The following is a 21,352-nucleotide window of genomic DNA, read 5'->3' as shown; positions in this document are numbered from 1 at the left end:
CCTCGCATCGTGCGCTATTTTGCAGTGCACCGCGCGCACCTACCTGCGCCCGTGCAGAGGTTTCAATCATAGATAACATGTGTAGAAGAATCTAGTTTGCTGCGGTCTCGCGGTGAGCACGCACGCATTCCTCGAGGTTCGCGTTCTTTCTTGAATATTTAATTCTGTTAAAGCGCATTATATTCAAATGATCGTCGCGTAGTCAGTCGGATATAGTGATGCTAATAATTTATCGCTGGTGAATTGTTCTTGACACGTGAATAAATTTTCTTTTTTGTGAATCGTTTCCATTTGCTTCGAATTATCAAGTGCGTGCTGTATTTTGCCATTGAAGAAAATAACACTGAAGGAAGATGATATGCGGTGCGACGTACTGGTGAGTTTCCAGTTAAATTATTTTAATCGTCAAATATATTTATTTGCATGTATATAATGCGCAATGTTCGCAATGTATGTAGAATTGTTTTCGTTTTTTCTCTGCCTGGTTATCGTACTTGATATCAATCAAAACAAGTTTTTCTATCACTTTAGGTGCCAACATGCGGCATGCAGTTCACAAAGTATACACAATGGAATTTACTAATTTCTTGCGCTTGTGCAATTTCTAAGTTCTTTACTTAGCGCGAGAGTTTATCTAAACGCCCAAAAATCATGCGGGCAGTGGGTGAAAACTGCCTCCAAAATTCAGTAATATTTTTGTAAAGTTGCCGTCAAAATTGCTCAATATCTCGGGAACCGTTTGCGATATTGGCAAGTTCTTTACATATTTAAATAGCGCAAAAGTTTATCTAAACGATAGGTCCCAGCAAGCCCCCAAAAATAGGGCATGAGTGCATTTTTAAGATGCACACCTGAACTCCCGCGAAATTCGGTCGTTACTGCCTCAAATTGTCGCCAAAATTGGCTCATTTTTCTTTTATTTATTAGAATATTAGAAGGTAGTAACTATGTGACAGTACAATAATATATTTATTGTAATTAAATTGCAAATATTTTGACTATGGCACGTAGTTATATGGTTTCTATAGCCTATAGCCTCATTTTCTAAAATACATACAAGAAGAAAATATTAAGGATCCACATGAAACGACAAAAATTATTGAAATCTTTGCCCAAGAGAAGACAAGAAAAGTAAATTTGTAATTTGTATTTAAATACGATTACCGTTTTTGAGCACACGTATGATGAACTCGAGAACCAAGATAGCATTGAAAACGATAATCCCATCGCGGATAGTATGGCAGAAAATTTTATATGTGATATTTCGATCGGTCCTGAAAACAATTAACGCACAACACCTGGTCCATCGCGAAGAGCGAATCGGAAGATAATCCATTAAATTTTGGAATAGTGCGTGTGGATTAAGCCTACGTACTCTACCTCATGGTGGTGTGGAAATGAGTTTTTGGCACAAACGAATGTTGAAGTAGACTTTGCGGCGCCCGTACGCTAAAACTATTAATTTTACTGGGCTAATAACCGTTTTTGAAAATTTTCGGATTTAGGGGCCCCTAAACTTGATTTGCGCCCAGGGCCCCACTGAAGCATAATCCGCCACTGTCTATAGGTGTATGTGACAATACTCAAGGTATTTATTTAATTTTGTATTTTAATACGTTTGCATACATTTAGTACTATCGTTCATGGCCATATAATTTCAATATGCATATGTGACATTACCTATGGTATGTTCTTTATTTTGACTAATTTAAAGCATGTGGATAGTGATGCAGTTGCCTACTGTGCATGGAAGGGAAATGGATAGTGTTGTATCGTGTTGTAGAGCTGGTAAGGACGAATGTATACTTAATTCAGCAGTATGTGGAGAACGCACGAAAGGGAGAACGACTGACTCCCTTCTATTTATTAATCAAAAAAGGAACATACGTGAATTTAGAGACAAAAACTACATAAGACAGCTTGATTTTAAAAATATGAAAGTAATCGCGTCTAGAAGGCGTCAGCCTCGCTCATACACGACAGATAGATTACAGTTTTTTTGTGTTAGAGTAGGACAGGAAATATTTGCATCAGATGTTAACGTGGACATTCTGCACGAGAATTGTGTTTGTTTTGATCACAATTCACATTTTCTTATTGCTTAGTCGCCGCGCGGAATGCAGCACTTGAGATTTAAGAGTGTCGTCGTTGCAAGCCCTTCTCCTTGCATGCAGCATATTATAGTTTAGTTAGACTGCAGGTATTGTGCTTATTACAATGCGTACCCAAGGTCGCGTGTCATCGACGCGCCGGCTCTGCGCATCTATTGCAAGTCGCGCACAAGTTCGCGTGCCGCTGCGCGTGACATCGCGCAAGATGGCTTTGCGAATCTATTGCTTTCACCTGCGGGGTTCATGCAGTAGGCACATACGAGTAGTCTTATTGTGAATTGTCGCGTCGTTGCTTGCTCGGCTTTAACCTGTGCCATCGCAGCCAGTTTCGTGTCGGTCTCAACAAGTCTCAACTGGCGGCAATAGAATCCTGTTCACAATTATTTGCGCGTTTAATATCCATAAATGTTTTTTTTTTGCTCGCGTTAGATATTTATATTCCAAATTACAACAATGTTACGGTTTTATGATCGGTTATTGTGAGACGTTGTCGGTCGCTGGATAAATCGGCAACATATTGCAGCGATGTTGCTTCCCGTCATTGGGAGGTCCCTTCGTGTTTGAGTAAGTTACATTTACCTGATCATTGCGATACTCAGGATAGAATGTTTGTTTTCTCCAAACAAAAACATCAACCGGTCAACTTCAACTCACACGTACCCACATACACACGTCTATGCTTAGGGCGGGAAGCTACGAAGCATCGCACAAAGAGGAGAGACGGGGAGATTTATATATATTAAGATTATATTGTATGCAATGATTCTAAGTTAAAATTTATATTTTCTTTTAATTACAGTACTTGCCGTACCCGTGCAATCCGATAAGCGCTGAATTGGTAAGTTTATAATTAAATTATATTATTGCGTCAAATGTTTTCCACGCGGTGGACCTCATACCACGTGTTGAAAATAGTGATCGAATTTGGTGCCATGTCAATTTTACTTGCGGTCGTATAGCCTCAAAATGGCCGCCAATATTAGTCCTTTTCTTGAATTTTTCAAAACACCCGCTGGAAAACAGGCAATATCTCGGAAACTCTTCGTGATCTTTTTGATTTTCCTATGCCTTATGATAGGGAAAGAGTGCATTTTTAAGATGCATCCTTGAACCCTCGCAAAATTCGGTCGTAACTGCCTCAAAATGGCCGGCAAAGTTTGCTATTTTCTAGCATTTTTCAAAACACGCGGTGGAAAACAGGCCGTATCTCGGGAACTTTTCGTGATATTTTCGTGTTTGCTAAATTTTATACTAGGAAAAGAGCGCATTTTGAAGATGCACTTTTGAACCCTCGCAAAATTCGGTCGTAACTGCCTCAAAATGGCCGCCAAAGTTTGCCTTTTTCTAGCATTTTTTAAAACACGCGGTGGAAAACAGGCCGTATCTCGGGAACTTTTCGTGATATTTTCGTGTTTGCTATATTTTATACTAGGAAAAGAGGGCATTTTGAAGATGCACTCTTGAACCCCCGCGAAATTCGGTCATAACTGCTTTATAATGACTGCTAAAGTTTGCCCTTTTCTAGCATTTTTCGATACACGCGGTGGAAAACAGGCCGTATCTCGGGTACCCTTCGTGATATTTTCGTGTTTGCTATGTTTTATACTAGGAAAAGGGTGCATTTTTAAGATGCACTTTTGAACCCCGCGAAATTCGGTCGTAACTGCCTCAAAATGGCCGCCAAAGTTTGCCCTTTTCTTGCATTTTTCAAAACACGCGGTGGAAAACAGGCCATATCTCGGGAACCCTTCGTGATATTTTCGTGTTCGCTATGTTTTATGATAGGAAAAGAGTGCATCTTTAAGATGCACTTTGAACCCCGCGAAATTCGGTCGTAACTGCCTCAAAATGGCCGCCAAAGTTTGCCCTTTTCTTGCATTTTTCAAAACACGCGGTGGAAAACAGGCCATATCTCGGGAACCCTTCGTGATATTTTCGTGTTCGCTATGTTTTATGATAGGAAAAGAGTGCATCTTTAAGATGCACCCCAGAACCCCCGCGAAATTCGGTCGTAACTGCCTCAAAATGGCCGCCAAAGTTTGCCCTTTTCTTGCATTTTTCAAAACACGCGGTGGAAAACAGGCCATATCTCGGGAACCCTTTGTGATATTTTCGTGTTCGCTATGTTTTATGATAGAAAAAGAGTGCATCTTTAAGATGCATCTCTGAACCCACGCGAAATTCGGTCATAACTGCCTCAAAATGGCCGCCAAAGTTTGCCCTTTTCTTGCATTTTTCAAAACACGCGGTGGAAAACAGGCCATATCTCGGGAACCCTTCGTGATATTTTCGTGTTCGCTATGTTTTATGATAGGAAAAGAGTGCATCTTTAAGATGCACCCCGGAACCTCCGCGAAATTCGGTCGTAACTGCCTCAAAATGGCCGCCAAAGTTTGCCCTTTTCTTGCATTTTTCAAAACACGCGGTGGAAAACAGGCCATATCTCGGGAACCCTTCGTGATATTTTCGTGTTCGCCACATTTTATGATAGGAAAAGAGTGCATCTTTAAGACGCACCCTAGAACCCCCGCGAAATTCGGTCATAACTGCCTCAAAATGGCCGCCAAAGTTTGCCCTTTTCTTGCATTTTTCAAAACACGCGGTGGAAAACAGGCCATATCTCGGGAACCCTTCGTGATATTTTCGTGTTCGCTATGTTTTATGATAGGAAAAGAGTGCATCTTTAAGATGCACCCCGGAACCCCGCGAAATTCGGTCGTAACTGCCTCAAAATGGCCGCCAAAGTTTGCCCTTTTCTTGCATTTTTCAAAACACGCGGTGGAAAACAGGCCATATCTCGGGAACCCTTCGTGATATTTTCGTGTTCGCCATATTTTATGATAGGAAAAGAGTGCATCTTTAAGACGCACCCCAGAACCCCGCGAAATTCGGTCGTAACTGCCTCAAAATGGCCGCCAAAGTTTGCCCTTTTCTTGCATTTTTCAAAACACGCGGTGGAAAACAGGCCATATCTCGGGAACCCTTCGTGATATTTTCGTGTTCGCTATGTTTTATTATAGAAAAAAGAGTGCATCTTTAAGATGCACCGCGGATCCCCCGCGAAACTCGGTCGTAACTGCCTCAAAATGGCCGCCAAAGTTTGCCCTTTTCTTGCATTTTTCAAAACACGCGGTGGAAAACAGGCCATATCTCGGGAACCCTTCGTGATATTTTCGTGTTCGCTATGTTTTATGATAGGAAAAGAGTGCATCTTTAAGACGCACCCCAGAACCCCGCGAAATTCGGTCGTAACTGCCTCAAAATGGCCGCCAAAGTTTGCCCTTTTCTTGCATTTTTCAAAACACGCGGTGGAAAACAGGCCATATCTCGGGAACCCTTCGTGATATTTTCGTGTTCGCTACATTTTATCATAGGAAAAGAGTGCATCTTTAAGATGCACCCCAGAACCCCGCGAAATTCGGTCGTAACTGCCTCAAAATGGCCGCCAAAGTTTGCCCTTTTCTTGCATTTTTCAAAACACGCGGTGGAAAACAGGCCATATCTCGGGAACCCTTCGTGATATTTTCGTGTTCGCTACATTTTATCATAGGAAAAGAGTGCATCTTTAAGATGCACCCTAGAACCCCGCGAAATTCGGTCGTAACTGCCTCAAAATGGCCGCCAAAGTTTGCCCTTTTCTTGCATTTTTCAAAACACGCGGTGGAAAACAGGCCATATCTCGGGAACCCTTCGTGATATTTTCGTGTTCGCTATGTTTTATGATAGAAAAGAGTGCATCTTTAAGATGCACCCCAGAACCCCGCGAAATTCGGTCGTAACTGCCTCAAAATGGCCGCCAAAGTTTGCCCTTTTCTTGCATTTTTCAAAACACGCGGTGGAAAACAGGCCATATCTCGGGAACCCTTCGTGATATTTTCGTGTTCGCTATGTTTTATGATAGAAAAGAGTGCATCTTTAAGATGCACCCCAGAACCCCGCGAAATTCGGTCGTAACTGCCTCAAAATGGCCGCCAAAGTTTGCCCTTTTCTTGCATTTTTCAAAACACGCGGTGGAAAACAGGCCATATCTCGGGAACCCTTCGTGATATTTTCGTGTTCGCTATGTTTTATGATAGAAAAGAGTGCATCTTTAAGATGCACCCCAGAACCCCGCGAAATTCGGTCGTAACTGCCTCAAAATGGCCGCCAAAGTTTGCCCTTTTCTTGCATTTTTCAAAACACGCGGTGGAAAACAGGCCATATCTCGGGAACCCTTCGTGATATTTTCGTGTTCGCTATGTTTTATGATAGAAAAGAGTGCATCTTTAAGATGCACCCCAGAACCCCGCGAAATTCGGTCGTAACTGCCTCAAAATGGCCGCCAAAGTTTGCCCTTTTCTTGCATTTTTCAAAACACGCGGTGGAAAACAGGCCATATCTCGGGAACCCTTCGTGATATTTTCGTGTTCGCTATGTTTTATGATAGAAAAAGAGTGCATCTTTAAGATGCACCCCAGAACCCCCGCGAAATTCGGTCGTAACTGCCTCAAAATGGCCGCCAAAGTTTGCCCTTTTCTTGCATTTTTCAAAACACGCGGTGGAAAACAGGCCATATCTCGGGAACCCTTCGTGATATTTTCGTGTTCGCTATATTTTATGATAGAAAAAGAGTGCATCTTTAAGATGCACCCCAGAACCCCCGCGAAATTCGGTCGTAACTGCCTCAAAATGGCCGCCAAAGTTTGCCCTTTTCTTGCATTTTTCAAAACACGCGGTGGAAAACAGGCCATATCTCGGGAACCCTTCGTGATATTTTCGTGTTCGCTATGTTTTATGATAGGAAAAGAGTGCATCTTTAAGATGCACCCCAGAACCCCGCGAAATTCGGTCGTAACTGCCTCAAAATGGCCGCCAAAGTTTGCCCTTTTCTTGCATTTTTCAAAACACGCGGTGGAAAACAGGCCATATCTCGGGAACCCTTCGTGATATTTTCGTGTTCGCTACATTTTATCATAGGAAAAGAGTGCATCTTTAAGATGCACCCCGAAACCCCCGCGAAATTCGGTCGTAACTGCCTCAAAATGGCCGCCAAAGTTTGCCCTTTTCTTGCATTTTTCAAAACACGCGGTGGAAAACAGGCCATATCTCGGGAACCCTTCGTGATATTTTCGTGTTCGCTATGTTTTATCATAGGAAAAGAGTGCATCTTTAAGATGCACCCCAGAACCCCCGCGAAATTCGGTCGTAACTGCCTCAAAATGGCCGCCAAAGTTTGCCCTTTTCTTGCATTTTTCAAAACACGCGGTGGAAAACAGGCCATATCTCGGGAACCCTTCGTGATATTTTCGTGTTCGCTATGTTTTATGATAGAAAAGAGTGCATCTTTAAGATGCACCCCAGAACTCCCGCGAAATTCGGTCGTAACTGCCTCAAAATGGCCGCCAAAGTTTGCCCTTTTCTTGCATTTTTCAAAACACGCGGTGGAAAACAGGCCATATCTCGGGAACCCTTCGTGATATTTTCGTGTTCGCTGTATTTTATGATAGAAAAGAGTGCATCTTTAAGATGCACCCTAGAACTCCCGCGAAATTCGGTCGTAACTGCCTCAAAATGGCCGCCAAAGTTTGCCCTTTTCTTGCATTTTTCAAAACACGCGGTGGAAAACAGGCCATATCTCGGGAACCCTTCGTGATATTTTCGTGTTCGCTATGTTTTATGATAGAAAAAGAGTGCATCTTTAAGATGCACCCCGGAACTCCCGCGAAATTCGGTCGTAACTGCCTCAAAATGGCCGCCAAAGTTTGCCCTTTTCGTGCGTTTTTCAAAACACGCGGTGGAAAACCGGCCATATCTCGGGAACCCTTCGTGATATTTTCGTGTTCGCTGTATTTTATGATAGAAAAAGAGTGCATCTTTCAGATGCACCCTAGAACTCCCGCGAAATTCGGTCGTAACTGCCTCAAAATGGCCGCCAAAGTTTGCCCTTTTCGTGCGTTTTTCAAAACACGCGGTGGAAAACCGGCCATATCTCGGGAACCCTTCGTGATATTTTCGTGTTCGCTGTATTTTATGATAGAAAAAGAGTGCATCTTTAAGATGCACCCTAGAACTCCCGCGAAATTCGGTCGTAACTGCCTCAAAATGGCCGCCAAAGTTTGCCCTTTTCTTGCATTTTTCAAAACACGCGGTGGAAAACAGGCCATATCTCGGGAACCCTTCGTGATATTTTCGTGTTCGCTATGTTTTATGATAGAAAAAGAGTGCATCTTTAAGATGCACCCCGGAACCCCCGCGAAATTCGGTCGTAACTGCCTCAAAATGGCCGCCAAAGTTTGCCCTTTTCTTGCATTTTTCAAAACACGCGGTGGAAAACAGGCCATATCTCGGGAACCCTTCGTGATATTTTCGTGTTCGCTATGTTTTATGATAGGAAAAGAGTGCATCTTTAAGATGCACCCTTGAACCCCGCGAAATTCGGTCATAACTGCCTCAAAATGGCCGCCAAAGTTTGCCCTTTTCTAGCATTTTTCAAAACACGCGGTGGAAAACAGGCCGTATCTCGGGAACCCTTCGTGATATTTTCGTGTTTGCTATGTTTTATACTAGGAAAAGAGTGCATTTTTAAGATGCATCCTTGAACCCCCGCGAAATTCGGTCGTAACTGCCTCAAAATGGCCGCCAAAGTTTGCCCTTTTCTAGCATTTTTCAAAACACGCGGTGGAAAACAGGCCATATCTCGGGAACCCTTCGTGATATTTTCGTGTTTGCTATGTTTTATACTAGGAAAAGAGTGCATTTTTAAGATGCATCCTTGAACCCGCGCGAAATTCGGTCATAACTGCTTCAAAATGGCCGCCAAAGTTTGCCCTTTTCTAGCATTTTTCAAAACACGCGGTGGAAAACAGGCCGTATCTCGGGAACCCTTCGTGATATTTTCGTGTTTGCTATGTTTTATACTAGGAAAAGAGTGCATTTTGAAGATGCATCCTTGAACCCTCGTAAAATTCGGTCGTAACTGCCTCAAAATGGCCGCCAAAGTTTGCCCTTTTCTAGCATTTTTCAAAACACGCGGTGGAAAACAGGCCGTATCTCGGGAACCCTTCGTGATATTTTCGTGTTTGCTATGTTTTATACTAGGAAAAGAGTGCATTTTTAAGATGCATCCTTGAACCCTCGTAAAATTCGGTCGTAACTGCCTCAAAATGGCCGCCAAAGTTTGCCCTTTTCTAGCATTTTTCAAAACACGCGGTGGAAAACAGGCCATATCTCGGGAACTCTTCGTGATATTTTCGTGTTCGCTATGTTTTATGATAGAAAAAGAGTGCATCTTTAAGATGCACCCTGAACCCCCGCGAAATTCGGTCGTAACTGCCTCAAAATGGCCGCCAAAGTTTGCCCTTTTCTAGCATTTTTCAAAACACGCGGTGGAAAACAGGCCATATCTCGGGAACCCTTCGTGATATTTTCGTGTTTGCTATGTTTTATACTAGTAAAAGAGTGTATTTTTAAGATGCATTTTTGAACCCCGCGAAATTCGGTCATAACTGCTTCAAAATGGCCGCCAAAGTTTGCCATTTTCTAGCATTTTTCAAAACACGCGGTGGAAAACAGGCCATATCTCGGGAACTTTTCGTGATATTTTCGTGTTTGCTATGTTTTATACTAGTAAAAGAGTGTATTTTTAAGATGCATTTTTGAACCCCCGCGAAATTCGGTCATAACTGCTTCAAAATGGCCGCCAAAGTTTGCCATTTTCTAGCATTTTTCAAAACACGCGGTGGAAAACAGGCCATATCTCGGGAACCCTTCGTGATATTTTCGTGTTTGCTATGTTTTATACTGGGAAAAGAGTGCATTTTGAAGATGCACCCTTGAACTCCCGCGAAATTCGGTCGTAACTGCCTCGAAATGACCGCCAAAATTTGTTCTTTTCTTGCGTTTTTTTAAACACATGGTGGAAGGCAGGCCGTGTCTTGGGATCCCTTCCTGATTCTCTCTGCGTATTTTATAAACTCGTGTTCAGGGCACCGCGGTGGAAAATTCAGGGCACCGTACGAAGCTAGCGGTAAAAGTGACTCGTGTGAATAATAGAGCACCTTACGTAGATGAATGTATAGCTGACTCTCATTAAAAATTTTCTTTAGATTAAAAATATTTACGCACGTTGTCACGGCTTAGTTTAGTTTTGAACGCAGATATCGTGTCTATTGCAATTTGCGCCTAAGGTCGCGTGCGAGCGACGCGCCGACTTTGCACATGTATTGCTTTTAGCTGCGCGGTTCATGTAGCTGGTTCATAGCCTTATTGTGAACTGTCGCATTGTTGCTTGCGCTATCAATCAATTGCAGCCGGTTTCGTGCCGGTCGCTGGCGTATCCAGAAGTCTTTCTCGCGACGCGAATCGCTTGTTCTCAATTCTGTTTTCTAAATTTGCATTATACTCAAAAATCAATCGACTATTTTGTTGTAACATACATCTGCAGTGTTTTGTTAATGATTAATTGTGGGTTTAATGCTAATAAATAGTTTTTTGGTCGCGTTTTATGCTTATATTCGAAATTACAAGAAGTCTACGGTTTTATTGTCAATTATTGTGTACGTTGTCGGTCGCTAGATTAATTGGACACATATTGCTGCCATGTTGTTCCTCGTCATTAGAAGATTCCTCGTGCTTGAGTAGGTAATGTTTATCTGACCATTGCAATACTCACAGAATATTTGTTTTCTCTAATGTGTGAATCTAATTCTATTATATTGAATGAAATGGTTTTGTTTTAACTTATGTTTTCTTTTAATTACAGTGTTTGCCGTACTCGTGCAATCTGATGAGCGCTGAATTGGTAAGTTTATAATTACATTATAGTATTTTGTCAAATGTTTTATGACCTTTCACCTGCGTGTCCTTTATCATATCTTGTTTTTTCTTTATTTTATGCTAGGAAAGGGTGCATTTTTAAGGTGCACCCCTGAACCCCCGCGAAATTCGGTTGTAACCTTTTCTTGCATTTTTCAATACACGCGGTGGAAAATAGGCCATATCTGGGGAGCCCTTCGTCGTATTTCAATTTTTTCTATATTTTATGATAGGGCAAGAGTGCATTTTTAATATGCACTTCTAATTCACCGCGAAATTCGGGCGTAACTACCTCAAAATGGCCGCCATTCGTTTTTTTCGTTTTTTTTTTAATTTATCCATTTTTATTTGGGCACATGTACTTCTATCTGAATATAGATCAGTCGTTGTGACAGCTATTTTTGGTTGAAACATGAATTGTTACATATTTTATTTATTTTATATATTGTAATTCAATCACATTAAATTCACATTAATACAATATTGTCAATGGATTGCGTATTTTACTTAGAAAATAGATGTTATATATTTATCGTCTACTTTTTATAATTAGCATCATTTATTTACATATAATTCGTACTGTGGCACGTGGTCATATACTTTCAATAGGCGTATGTGACAATACTTATGGTATTTCTTTAATTTTATATTATAATACATTTGTATACATTTAGTATTGCCGCAAGTTGTCATATAGTTTCAATATGCAATTTGACAATACCTATTTTACCTAATTTGACTTTAGTTTAAAGCATTTGAATAGTGAAGAAGTTGCCTCCTGTGCGTGGAAGCGTGATAGATAGATTAGTTTATATTGTCCTAGAGGAGGACAGATATTATCGCGTAGTGATGTTCGATTGTTTTGAGATTTTTTAATGCGATTTCGCACGAGGAGTTCCACTATCGTTTATCAGTATTTGTTTGTGTATAAACAAGTTTTCTAGCCACATTTATTAGAATATTAGAAGGCAGTATTTTACAATACGCAGAGCAGTTTTATAGCATATTTTGTTTCTTAAATTTAAATTCTCCATCGTGTTGTTGGGACAGTAAAAACGTCTGCATTATTTAATTAGTTTTGTTGCCCTTGCCCGAAATTGTTGTTTTTTGTGATTGATTGTTCGCGAACGGGGAGCGCATTGTCCAGGGATGTAGAATTAAATTATCCGTGGGGTTGTATGCGTTGCAGGATTCACCTTGCACGCGAGTAGAGTCGAAAAAACGATATTTAAATATTGTTTGCTCCCTCGCGTTAATTTGTTGTCATTTTTGTTTTCAGAAGTACAGAATTAAATTCTGTTACGCGCGTAACTTCGTAAATAGTGTATTTATTTGGTATTTTTGTCCTTTGGGGCAAATAGATGTTTTCAGCGCTTAATATTTATCACATCAATTAATTACTTGATAATATAAACTAACAATATCTTATTTTATGTTTCAGATTTCTATTTTACAAGTTGAAACTTGCAAAATTTCGACGAAAATTTCGTAATTTTTGCATTCGTGTTTTGGCGTGTCGATCCTGACGTCGAACGTATCGACGGACCACTTCGAGAACGCGTTCAATAAGACAGTTAACTACTTCGAGTGCGTTAACTGAAGAAAGAATAATTGCCGGCCCCAACCTACAGCTGCGATGTCTCTACGCTTCATCCCCGAGTTTCTTAGGCACATCAACAATTTTCTTAGTGGGGAGAGTCCTTGTGGTGAGGGAAATAAGGATAATAAATAATTTAAACAATATATTAAAAGACTTCTTTATTGATACCTATACCATACTGTATTGCAACAGCAATAGATGTTACTTGTACTGCCATAGCAACACTATACCACCGGTGTTGCATAGGCAACACCGTGTTACTAGTATTGCTATAGCAATCATGTTACAAGTATTGCTGTGGCAATACTGATTACTATACCTGCAAGAATAACACAATAGATATATCAATAAGTTACAACTATGGCACATCTAAACACAAGGCAACTGCAAGGCAATACAACTACGCAATACAGATAGCAAATAACATGTTTACATTTACAAGACGCAGACAACACTATTTATACACAAACTAAGACTATTTCTAAATACTACACAACAGATATTTATTAATTTACACACAACAAGAGATATATTAAAACACACGACACAAGGTGCAAGCAAACATTATAACCCAAACAATTACAGTACAATGCATCTACTCTATACCCTTATATGCACTTAATATGTGCATAAACATGTACATATGAGAACAAATTCCACATAAACACAGGTAGCTAACACATTAGTTCATAGGGAAAACAACACAAGTCATACACACAATTAAACAAAATCTCAAGTTCTACATGGACAACACAAGACACAAAAGAAAGGAATTGTAGAAGACAGGATGACACGAACATAGACAATCTACCAATGCGCGCACTGCAGCCGAAGCTTTTGTAAAAAAACAATGACAAACGCACCGAGAATATAATTCGACTTCTCTTGAGACCGCGCTGAAAATTTTAAGTCGTCCCCTTCGCGACCTACACCGCAAAAACCCCAACAATTTCACCTTTCAAGTGAAAATCCCACCGCACCCCCAGATTTTCGCTTTTACACATGTTGCAGACGCAACTCCTGCAACAAACTAATACAACCCCACGGAAAATGTAATTTGACATCTCTAGAACCCGCGCGGAAATTTCTAAGCCGTCTCTCTAGCGAACTATACCAAAAAAACTGCAACAATTTCACCCTTTATGTGAAAATCTCAGTTAACCAACCCAATTTATGAATTTACCAATGTTGCAGGCGTCACTCCTGCAACAAACTAATACCAACCCCACGGTGAATTTAATTTGATACCTCTAGAGACGCCCCCTTCGCGAGTTAAAGCTAATCAGCAACAGTGCGGCAACTACCAAATACCCTCATCCACATTACTACCAACAAATTAAACGCACGACAATTAGCACGACAAGCAATAATACAATACAATAAAAGTCGTGAGGCGATTAAATGTGCAATACAATGTAAACTCTTGATAATCTTTTTTTTATAATGACGTAGAAATATGTAAAAGAAGGTTGCTTTGTGTTAAATCAACTAACTATAATAAGTATCGTTATAAAGAGTTTACACTGCATGATATTCCACAAGCATTCATCAAATTAATTGTCAAAGCTCCCTAAATATATACAATGCTAATTATAAGTTAACTAAATGAATGCGTTCGTGGTTTAATAATCGGGAAGTTTTTTTTCTGTCATTCCCTGTGCGCATTATTTGTACTAGTTTGAAAAATAATGTGAGGCCGCAAATTATAGAGGTATCGCATCCCGTCGAAACGCAGCAGCTCTCCACCAGGTTGGAAGGTGTCCCTTGATTGATATCGTGGCAGGCGATTCTCGAGTGAATATTCCCCCACAGTATGCATCAATGGGTGTTTTACGATCCAAATTCTAAAGTAAAATATAACTTAATCATAATAGAAGTCGACAAGTATACAAATTAATATTGTAATAAATTGACGTGTGATGCTAACTGCCGGGTATAAAATTAAAGGGAATTGAATATAAACAATAATTGCAGTAAACACAAATAATGAAATGTTCACTTTACCTTTTTTTCGCGGTGCATGAAGGTAGCTGGTACATGGGCAAGACGGACATTACTGCTGGTGGCCAAGATTATCCTCGGTATCCTCAGGCAAATATTGGCCGCAGAATTCACCACGAACTAAAATTAAATCACATTAAATACCACAAAATACTACATACGTTTAAGATGGTTGCTTCACCGCGCGAAAAGAGATAGATAAGCATGTTCAAAACAATAACAAAATAAGATATCGTTCTAACCCGGCGTAGGTGAATTAAACAGGGACAACAATTTCCGAAATGAAAAATAAAGAAAGTCTGCACTTTACCGCAGGGCCGTCGAGAGCCAGCGCGGGCCCCGGATAATTGAACCCTGTTGACCCGCCCCCACTCATCGGCCATGCAGGAAGGTAGCACGTGATAAATAGAAAACTTGTTTATAAACAGCTAATGTAAATTTGACCGAAAAATATAATTGAAATATGAACTGACCAGGGTACAGCTTATCGGACAGCCGAGTACAACGAGTGCTGTAACTAAAAGAAAACATAAATTAAAACAACAATGTTTCATACAATTTAATTATGTTATAATTAACAATCAACACAAAATAAACAATCTATGCGGTTTCTTAAAAGATACATACACGAGTCTGATGGATCTTTCTTAATGGTGAGAATCAACATGGGGCCGATATACGAGTATATCCGATTAATTTAATAACCGACACCGAACACAACGCCGAGGGAAGAATGTTATCTAATCCACTGTTGTAATATATATAACAAACGCGATCAAAAACCGGCATTTCCAATTTAAACATATTACTATAGTAGCAAAGTACAAATAAATAGTCGATTGATCTCCGAGTATAACACAAATTTGGAATATTGAAGTCCGAATAAACGATATAGGTAAGTCTCTCAAAACACGACTGGCCTAACCAGCGACCGGCACGATACTGGCTGCAATCCACCGATAGTGCATGCCAAAACTGCATAAACACCGACGGGACAGTATATGATAAGAAAGCAAGAGGTGCACAAAGACGGCGCGTCGAAGGCACGCGACCTTGTGGACGAATTGCATTTGCAATCAAGATGCAGCAACATGCGGCGTGAGGTGCTGGCAACGACGACACACGCCAATGCGATAAGAAAGTGTATATTGTGTTCCAACAAACACAATGCTTTATTTTACAATTTTCAGTCCATGCTATTGCCATCTATAAATGATACAGTAGTTCCAAAATTTAGATTAGTAAAGGTAATAAAAAAATTAAAATTCGATTTGAGTAATTCAGATTTCTTAGGCTGACAGATTGCCAGATTTTACATTAAATATTTAAGTGATATTTAATTTGAACATAGATCGTTCCTCGTTTACCAGGTAACACATTAGTCCGTAGTCATCTGCGGATAATAAAAATGTATTAGAATTAATATAAAATTGTTAGTTATATTCATGAAAGAATAAAAGAATATTTGCTTATTTACGTGACTAATATAATAAAAAGCAACGGTGTGTTTTTGATTCAACGAAATAAAGATTCGATACGTGCAGGTAAACAAACTTATCTCTTGCGCGAAATCGCGTGATCCACACGGACACGGTGTGCACTCACTACCACCAACTAGCAATATTTAATACAAAACCGTATATCGTACCGCCATCTAACCTTTGAAAATTTATATCAACTTCAAAACACATTTATCAAATATGCAACAAAAATATACAAAAAAGTCAATACATAACGGGAAAGGAAGTAAATAAGTGCAGTACGCGGTTGAAACTGGCGGAAAACTAGAATTCCTAACGCAACGAATACTACTGCGCACACACACAACTTTCAATATAACTCGCGTTACGGAATTTTCCCGCAATAAATTTCTATACACGGAGATACAGAATTAAATTCACCATCTAGGAAAATTATTTCGAACTAATTGTAACACCGCGTTCGCGCTTTATAACAATAAAACTACAATTCCTAGCGCAACGACCTGTTTTCCACCGGTGGTTTTGGAAAATGCACGATAATAACAACGTTGGCGGCCATTTTGAAGCAGTTTTGACCGAATTAAGCAGGGGTTCAAGGGTGCGTCTTAAAAATGCACTCTTTTCTAGTATAAAACATAGCAAACACGAAAATATCACAAAGGGTTCCCGAGATATGGTCTGTTTTCCACCGCGTGTTTTGAAAAATGCAAGAAAAGGGCAAGCTTTGGCGTCCATTTAGCGGCAGTTCCAACCGAATTTCGCAGAGGTACAGGAGTGCACCTTAAAAATGAAGGCTTCCCGAGATATGGCCTGTTTTCCACCGCGTGTTTTGAAAAATGCTAGAAAAGTGCAAAGTTTGGCAGCCAATTCGAGGCAGTTATGACCGAAATTCGCGGGGGTTCAAAGGTGCATCTTCAAAATGCACTCTTTCCCTAGTATAAAACATTGCAAACACAAAAATATCACGAAGGGTTCCCGAGATATGGCCTGTTTTCCACCGCGTGTTTTGAAAAATTCTAGAAAAGGGCAAATTTTGTCTGCCATTTTGAAGCAGCTATACCCGAATTTCGCGGCGGTTCAAGGATGCATCTTAAAAATGTAGTCTTTCTCTAGTATAAAACATAGCAAACACAAAAATATCACGAAGGGTTCCCGAGATATGGCCTGTTTTCCACCGCGTGTTTTGAAAAATTCTAGAAAAAGGCAAACTTTGGCAACCATTTTGAGGCAGTTACAACCGAATTTTGCGGGGCTTCAAGAGTGCATCTTCAAAATGCACTCTTTCTCCAATATAAAACATAGCAAACACCAAAATATCACAAAGGGTTCCCGAGATATGGCCTGTTTTCCACCGCGTGTTTTGAAAAATGCTAGAAAAGGGCAAACTTTGGCGGCCACTTTGAAGCTGTTACGATTGAATTTTGCGGGGCTTCAAGAGTGCATCTTAAAAATGCACTCTTTGCCTATCATAAAGCATAGGAAAATCAAAAAGATTTCGAAGGCTTTCCGCAATATGGCCTGTTTTCCACCGCGTGTTTTAAAAAATACATGAAAAACATTATCGTTTCCTGCGTTTTCTATATTACCCGCAAATAAAATTGACATCGCACGCTTATTTCGCGGGCTATTGCAACACGCAACGCAGGTGAGAGGTCGTAAAGATTTGACGCAATAATATAATTTAATTGTATACTTACCAATTCAGCGCTCATCGGATTGCACGAGTACGGCAAACACTGTAATTAAAAGAAAATAAAAATTATGTGCTGAGTATCGCAATGGCCAGGTAAATGTAACTTACTCAAACACGAAGGGACCTCTTAATGACGGGAAGCAACATTGCAGCATTATGTTGCCGATTTATCCAGCAACCGACAACGTCAATAACCGATCATAAAACCGTAACATTCTTGTAATTTGGAATATAAATATCTAACGCGAGCAAAAAAAAAACATTTATTAAACGCGCAAATAATTTTGAACAGGATGCTATTGCCGCCAGTTGAAACTTGTTGAGATCGACACGAAACTGGCTGCGATAGCACAGGTTAAAGCCGAGCAAGCAACGACGCGACAGTTCACGATAAGACTACTCGTATGTGCCTGCTGCATGAACCCCGCAGGTGAAAGCAATAGTTGCGCAAAGCCATCTTGCGCGATGGCACGCGCAGCGGCACGCAAACTTGTGGGCGACGTGCAATAGATGCGCAAAGCCGGCGCGTCGATGACACGCGACCTTGGGCACAAATTGCAGAAGGCACAATACCTGCGGTCTAACTACACTATAATATGCTGCATGCAAGGTGAGGGCTACATCTGATGCGAATATTTCCTGTCCTACCCTAGCCAAAAAAACTAATATTTTGATTGTTAAAAGACGCCAAAGTTAAAGTCAAGAACATAAATTATATGGCCATGAACGACAGTACTAAATATATGCAAACATATTAAAATACAAAATTAAATAAATACCATGAGTATTGTCACATACACCTATTGAAACCATATAACTAAAATATGACAAAGGGTTCCCGCGATTTGGTATATTTTCTACCGCAAGTTGTAAAAAATACATGAAACGGGCAAACTTTGATTCGCGGGCTATTGTATCACGTAAGTGAAAAGTCATACTTAAAATATTTAACCGAATAACTAAATTATAAACTTACCAATGAAGCGCTTCGAATATAAGCATAAAACGCGAGCAAAATAACTCTTTACAGACATTAAATGCACAATTAATCATTAACAAAACATTGCAGATGTATATTAAATCTACGAGTAAATAGTCGATTGATGAGTAAGTATAATGCAAATATAGAAAGCAGAAGTCCGAACAAACGATACGAGTTGCGAGAAATTCGTTTGGATATGCCAACGACCGGTACGAAACTGCATGCAATCCAGTGATAGCGCAAGCAACGATGCGACAGTTCACAATAAGCCTATGTACCTGCTGCATAATCTGCGCACGTAAAAGCAATAGATGTGCAAAGCCGTCAATCGAACGCGACCTTGACTTCGCTGGGACACTTGCGTTAAAAACGTTGTTTACACTGAATCGCAGATAACAGTATTGTATACAAATTTATTTTCGTGCCCACGTTTGTCAATAAATATAAAAATAAGCCGAATAACTCGATTTTATGAGTTTTAGTGCATCCTAGTGCCATATATGAATGCGACAGATACTAGTCCCACAATTTAGACTATTATAATCAATAATTAATGTTTCCACGTGTTTCCACTTTTGTATGCAGTACATATTGTCAATTAACTTGTAAGCCGTCGTTTAAAGTAAGCCAGCTTTTTGAAACGAGAAAATAATGTACATTTGTAAGCCACTTTTAGAACACTTGTAGAAGGTTGTTGAAAGGATCGGGAAAAGTTATTAAAGAACTATTAAGTATCATATGAGCACAAGATGTTGTGATTTTCTCCATTGGTACAAGATATATGGCGTATTTTCCAGGCTAAGTGATATTTCCTTCCATGATCAAGTTTTACACAAAAATAACACATAGTCAAGAAGTCTAGAGATCTGAGATTGAGATACTTGATACTTTTTTTCAACGATTTTTGAATGCTGATCTCTTCTAAACTAAAAGAAATGGCAACCAGAAAATTGTAGAAAAATTCACTATAAGATTGAAATTTAAAATAATGGGATAAGAAGTCAAAAAACGCGGCTGAAAGTGCTAAAGTGCTAAAGTCCGGCTTGATTACTGGGGCTTACTGAGACCTGTCGTTAAGATAAACTCTCGCGATATTTAAATATGTAAACAACGTAGAAATAGCGCAACCGGTTCCCGAGATATTGAGCAATTTCCAAAAGGCAAGTTTACAAAATTGTTAAATATCACTGAGTTTTGGGGGCGGTTTTCACACACTTCCTATGCAATTTTTGGGGCTTGCTGAGGCCTATCCTTTAGATAAACTCTTGCGTTATTGAAATATGTAAAGAACGTAGAAATAGCGCAACTGCTTCCCGAGATATTGAGCAATTTCCACGGCAAGTTTACAAAAATGTTAAAAATCACTGTGTTTTGGTGGCGGTTTTCCCACACTTCCCATATGAATTTTGCGACTTGCTGAGGCCTATCGTTTAAATATACTCTTGCGTTATTTAAATATGTAAAGAACGTAGAAATAGCGCAACCGGTTCCCGAGATATTGAGCAATTTTCACGGCAAGTTTACAAAAATGTTAAAAATCACTGAGTTTTAGGGGCGGTTTTCACAAAGTTCCCGCGTGATTTTCGGGGCTGGCAGAAGCCTATCCTTGAGAATAACTCTCGCGTTATCAAAATGTAAAAAATGCATTGAAATTATAATAACATTTCCACAATAACGTTTGCCCGATTTCCACAGCAAGAGTATGAAAATTTAAATATTTTTGTAAATTCGAATGGTGGCCTTTGGCACATAGCTTGTGATATCAACATGGAACGTATGTACATTGCTGCAAACAATGCGACAACACGCGGAGAATAAAAACAAAAATTGAACAGTATAAAAAAAATTGTTTACATACTCATAATAATTTGAATGTTTGTACTGTTTAAATCGCAACATCTACCACGAAAGAATATAATGCCTTCATTAGCAGAAAATTTTCTTTAGCAAGGACAAAACTAATGGACCACGCACACCCTATGAATGGCAAGGACGTTATAAATATTTATTTGTAAAAATAAGTTAAGAATTGTAGTTCAGTTATAAACTTATCTGCAAATTAATGGCGGTCGATGCTGAAGCGAAAGTATCAATTGATCGTTTTCAATACTGATGAGATGTTTCCAGAGATGTAGTAAACACAAACATTTGTTAAGCGCGTATAGACAACAACAATTCTAGTGTAAAAAATAATATTACGTAAACAGAAGTTCGGGCACTAAAAGTTAAATTCCTACACTAGCCAAACAAAAAATAGTAATAAAAAGTTGAAATTTACTAAGTATTAGCCGATGGTAAACATCAAATAAAAGAAAACAAGACTTGCGGTAGGACGATTGACCGAATGAAACTCACGAGCAACATGGCGACGGGTTGCAAGAGACGCGTGCGGAATACAACCGACACGATCCCAATTAAGTCGCGTGCGTCGCGCGCGCTGCGTGCATAGTTCAGCTACGATAACTACGATATGCACTTACGTATTTATATTGGACGCGTGCGCCCAAAGTACATCTTCCGGGTCAGGAGTGTGCGCAGTGATTGCATTATTCGTTGGTGCTCAATATTAAAACACAAATCATTAGACTCTAGAATTATGGTAAAAATACTAGCAAAACTTAGCTAGTATGTGTGCAAACTGTAAAATAATTTAATTTAAATTATTTACCAGTATTCTACTAGGGTCACCTA

At 39.7% G+C, this 21,352-nt stretch overlaps 2 long non-coding RNA genes across 4 annotated transcripts; one reads left to right on the top strand and one right to left on the bottom strand.

Moving 5' to 3' along the window:
- The first annotated feature begins 44 nt into the window (after window positions 1–44).
- On the top strand, window positions 45–12,647 carry LOC135791389 (uncharacterized). Of its 2 annotated transcripts, none has more exons than XR_010548026.1 (4): window positions 45–376; window positions 2,911–2,949; window positions 10,852–10,890; window positions 12,346–12,647. It is a non-coding gene; the product is annotated as an uncharacterized lncRNA (long non-coding RNA). The 2 variants fall into 2 exon arrangements; XR_010548027.1 differs by lacking the exon at window positions 45–376 and adding an exon at window positions 2,289–2,675.
- On the bottom strand, window positions 12,648–21,125 carry LOC135791388 (uncharacterized). 2 transcript variants are annotated; one of them, XR_010548025.1, is made up of 5 exons: window positions 18,656–21,125; window positions 17,788–17,918; window positions 17,684–17,722; window positions 14,979–15,022; window positions 12,648–14,625 (listed from the first exon to the last, which is right to left on the bottom strand). It is a non-coding gene; the product is annotated as an uncharacterized lncRNA (long non-coding RNA). The 2 variants fall into 2 exon arrangements; XR_010548024.1 differs by lacking the exon at window positions 18,656–21,125 and having other exon boundaries at window positions 17,788–18,649.
- Window positions 21,126–21,352: the final 227 nt, after the last annotated feature.

This window comes from Atheta coriaria, unplaced genomic scaffold (assembly GCF_025399875.1).
Source record: "Atheta coriaria isolate IRGN ID8LTWV9N9 unplaced genomic scaffold, Caltech_Dcor_3.1 hic_scaffold_4_pilon, whole genome shotgun sequence".
NCBI lineage: Eukaryota > Metazoa > Arthropoda > Insecta > Coleoptera > Staphylinidae > Dalotia > Dalotia coriaria.
Note: the sequence above shows the minus strand (reverse complement) of the source record. Positions and strands in the feature narration are given on the sequence as shown.